Below are 4,794 nucleotides of genomic sequence, written 5' to 3'. Positions count from 1 at the left end.
TGGGTCTTGCCATTTCATCATTTGACTTATTTTTATATCATCTAGCATTCAGACTGGATGACTCTATGAAATTAGGTCGATACTTCCACATATTATGGGTAAGGTAGGAGACATCTCTATTTTTCCCCATTGGAAACTTTTGAATTCCCACTGGTTAGCTTTCAGTTCGCCTGTGACCATCAAATGAAATGTGAATAACCCATCCTAACCTCTTTTATAGAAGGGTCGCTTCCGGTTTTGTCAGGGCTTGAAAGGATTTTATACTCTCCATATTACTATATATCGTCAATCAATATTTTTATGAGGAACTACTGAACTTAATCACTTTTTTCCCTTAGTCTTCAGTTTTCTATTGATGTCTATCCTACAGAGGTACTCAAAACGGATCACTGATCAATTTTTAGGTTTCATCTTAAACAAAAAATTTTATTTCAAATTACGTAAATCAATAGTTTAAAGCGCACTCTGAGGTAGGGCATTTCCTATTTTTATAGGAAATTTTGTACTAGAAAAAATGGTATCTCCAATTATAGCCCCTCTAGGATGTAAAATATTTCTCCTCTCACCATCACCATAGTGTATGAGACAAATTTATGCATTTCTATTAGGATCTTATTATATTCTTACGATTCTACCATATATATTTTTTTATTCCATCGAAAAGAGAATTTACGGTATAGACGCTTATGACCTCCCCCTTTATGCCTTGCAGTAATGATTCCTCTAGCATTACAACCTTCAGCACAACAATGTTGTCCATAGATGAAATTATTTTGTGGATTGGATTTGACTTGAATGTCTACGATTTCATTGCGTGTGCTCGGGGTAGAAATTTTGTATAAATGTATCGCCATGCTATTATGTATTTTGACTTAACTTATTTTTTTATAAGAGTTGGAATAGAATAACCCGGTTGAAGCTTAATGGTCATACATCTGTAATGGAATGTATGTCCCATAATAGGCCCTATTCTTCTACTCTTTCTCGGAAGTTGATCACTATTGATAGCTATTACCTTTACACCAAGAAGAGTTCGACCAAATGCTTTATTTCTATCCTCGTTGATCCTGATTAGACATTATAAGTCTATTTATTATTCCCCAATAAGTGAATACTTTTGTCTATAAATACCTCATATTTGATTCCATCTATAAATATATTTTCTTCCATATGAGTGAAAGTCTCAATAAGAATGATAGTTCTTACTGTTCATTATGATATGAATATACCGCATCAATTCGTTATGTATGGATGATGAGATTCCATTGATACAGAGCCAATTACAATAGACTTATTGGAGGGTCCCATTGCTGTGCATCCAGTATGAATTGAACCTATAAATTTGCCAATTATGAGTTGGGAGTTTTAGAATTTTTTTTATGAGTTGGGCGTTTTAACCATTCAGCCATGGATGCTAAGCGAGTGAACTAGGTTTTGGTTTTCTATTTATGAGTTGGGTCTTTTAACCCTTAAACCAGTGATGCTACGCGAGTGAAATAGGTTTTGGTATTCTTTCTCAAGCTTGTAATTTTTAAATTAAAGGAGATTCAAGAAAAGATGGAATAGGATGACATGTTTCGAGAAGGAACAAGATACGGGTTTAGAAGGGGGAGTTAGCAACGTTGGACAAGATTGAAATAAGCATAGGAATATGTATTGATGTACCAGATCGGCTAATGCTCCCAGGTTGATGCAATGTCTTCCACCAATTGACTGAAGACTTGATTATTGGTATATCGATTTGTCCAGCACGGATTGAAATAGGATCCAATTCGATAGAATGCTTTTGAAAACGCAGTGCACCCAGGTAAATAAGGAACAAGATAAATACAGAGGTTAAACAAGCAGCCCACACCCAAAATGTGCCCTACATGGGTTCCCCCAAAACCCTCCAGTAACTAAGGTAAACAATGTAGAAAAAGCACCTATTTCTGTACCAGTTCAGGAAGAGTTAAGAAAAAGGGGATGTTTTGTTAATAGGAAGAAAAAAATGTTTATAGTCGTAATGATATAAACAATAATACTCATCCGAGCTGCAGGAACATGTATATGGAATACGAGAATTTCCACCTTGTAAAAGACATAGTGGTACTACCCGAAAACTTAAAAATATAGCCATCGCTATTAAGAACAACCCTCATCCAATTAGAGTTTGCGTGTAGCTTCTGGTATTTGACATAAAAAAAGAAGGTTGGAATAACGAATGGGACACGTGAGAATTCGGTGTTAGCTAGTGGAACAAGAAAAACATGGATCTATATTCCATATGCAATCAAAGGATTTCTCCCCAAAAAAGAGAAAAATTTCCCTTGCTTTCTTTTTTGTCTGCTCGTGTTTGTCAATTCATGCTCGCAGAGCGGCATACCAAAAAACAGAAAAGATGACTTATGGAGACTACCTTAATTTTACTTTATATAGCTTTTCCCTTAATTCCCAATTCGAAAGCGCAACATGCAGTTTACAAAAGCAGTTATAATGAGTTTGTAGTGTGGGATCTGGAGTGTCCCAAACCTTTCAATTATATTTGTATAGCTCTCGTATGTCATGGCAGTGAGGGGTCTCCCATGCAGATTAAAAGTGATCCCTTGTAGTTTTCCCGTTTCATTAAGAATCGATTCTGGGCTAAAACCATTGGCCAGTAAAGCGCTCGACATTTGTTTTGCTAAAAAGATTTGTTGTTCCAATGTAGCATTTATTTGACCTTATGTCCAGTTTTTTCCGGTCAAGTGCAAGTGAAACGCCAGCCAGATATATAGCTCATGACGCCTTAGGGCATCCTGTACAATGGGAATGCTTGAATCTCCATCCCAACACCAACCGCTGCTTCTACAGGGGAATTTTGTGGGGCTTCGTTCAAACTCGATTAAGATTCCGAGTAAGAATTTACCCAATCTGTAAGTGCGGAAGCCTACAAAGACAATTGCGTTCGAGAAGTTCCCGAATCTGCAAGTGCGGAAGCCCACGAAGACGATTGTGTTTGATCATCAGAGGGAGAGGGGACGTGTACTTGCTGTTTGTTGGGGCTTTGTGGGATATATTGACTGAATACTCGATAGCCATTATCTTTCATAGGAAGAACTTCTACGATGATAGGTATAAATTCATGATTATTTCCACGAATCTCGCTGCATAGATCATACTCCTTCTCGTTGTACCATAATAGAGGTCTGATTTAAATGACTCGGTATAACATTACATTTGATACCTAAGGAAGGTACAACCCAACTATGAGATACATCATCAGATGTTACAATAAAACATATAGGGCTTTTTGCTGGTAGAACCACTCTATTGTCGACCTCTAATAAATGTGATTGACCCAATTCTTGATCATCTTCTTGAATCGTATAACTGCCAAAAGTGAGTGACTGTCCAATTGAACTTTTATAGTCCCAATACTCATAAGGTAGGGTCGACGCCCACCTCCCCCAAAATTATACTTGCAAGTTTCCCCGCAAAAAGCTCTCTACGCCTACTCTTAGAAAGAACATAATTTTTCTTTAGTTAGATAGTTCTCCCAACTGTAAGACCCTTTATGAGTAAGGTTAATCGGAGGCAGGGGAAATTTTATTGAAAAGAGGGAACAATTTCTCACCCAGCCCAACCTACCTTATGTATTCGAGGGAGAGGCTGGAACCAAAAAAGACCAGTTTCCTTACATATGAGACAGGCAGAAGGTATGGGACGAGAAGTTTCTTTAAAAGCAAATTCGATCCTAAGACCCAAAAAAATAGATCCACGGTGATTCCTTACCTATCCTGTCAGGAGCCAGTGGAATGCTCGAGTATAGATTCCCTAAGATCATGTAAATGGCCGGGGTCGGCTAGCCCGTAGATCTAAAAGGATCCAGCCATATGCCTGATCGAATATCATTTTTCCAGGAAAAAAAAGGGTTTGTTTTTAGTAGTAGTTCATGAGACCTCAAATTCCTATGTTCCAGCTTACGTTATGCCAATAGGTCCTACCACAAACTCTAGTTCAGAAGTTGAGTCACCCTTTTTTTTAGAAATAGAATAGATTAAAGAATGAGATAGACTATATCCTGTATCGATCATAGGATCACTCTAAGAATATGTCAATTATATGTGACCTCCCACCGTTCATGACATCCCTTGCTTCTCGCAAGAAAGGTTCCTCGGTGGAAGAGTAAAAGCGCTGGTCTCCTTCAGTCAACTTGCTTGTGCATGTTGTTACCTACCATAGCACCTCCGTCCGCGAAGCAAAGAAAGAGGAGAAGGAACAAGAGATTGTCCTCTCCTTACAGTAATGTAGCTTTCCTCTCCTCTCGCAGCCAAGTAGTTTCTCAACTACTACCGTGGTTGTTGCCAACGAGGATCCCTCATTCCGAAAGGTTACTAGGACGGCCATTAGGTCCAGAGTTGTATACCACTGCAATGGTGTCGATAGATTCACTACTTCAACATCATTATCGTACATTGGAGGCTGAGAATTTCTCGTATATCTTTCCACAGCGAGAAGAGGAATATGTACCTCCAAAAACAACAAGAATGGAACCATAGGCTCCTATGTTGGGGGAATTTCAACTCCCCGTTTCTAGAATGCTATAGTTATTAAAGTCTCATAACGGCAGGAATCAGAGATTACCGATAAGCCAGATGCTTCACGAACTCTATTCAACTTTAAGGCATTTCGTTGCACTTAAATCACCCTCTTGAAGAGGCACACTCTGATACTATTGATGTCCAATAGCTTTTATAGTAATGGCTGGATCTACTACTACCTCGTCCATTGAATATAACAGAGCAAATGATGGTATATCAATAAGCATTAAGA

At 38.3% G+C, this 4,794-nt stretch overlaps 1 pseudogene; it reads right to left on the bottom strand.

The window, feature by feature from the left end:
- Positions 1–1,483: 1,483 nt before the first annotated feature.
- Positions 1,484–4,518, bottom strand: LOC112940530 (putative cytochrome c biosynthesis ccmC-like mitochondrial protein; annotated as a pseudogene).
- Positions 4,519–4,794: the final 276 nt, after the last annotated feature.

This window comes from Solanum lycopersicum, chromosome 12 (assembly GCF_036512215.1).
Source record: "Solanum lycopersicum chromosome 12, SLM_r2.1".
Lineage (NCBI taxonomy): Eukaryota > Viridiplantae > Streptophyta > Magnoliopsida > Solanales > Solanaceae > Solanum > Solanum lycopersicum.
The sequence above is the reverse complement of the archived record's forward strand: the minus strand, read 5'-3'. Positions and strand labels throughout refer to the sequence as shown.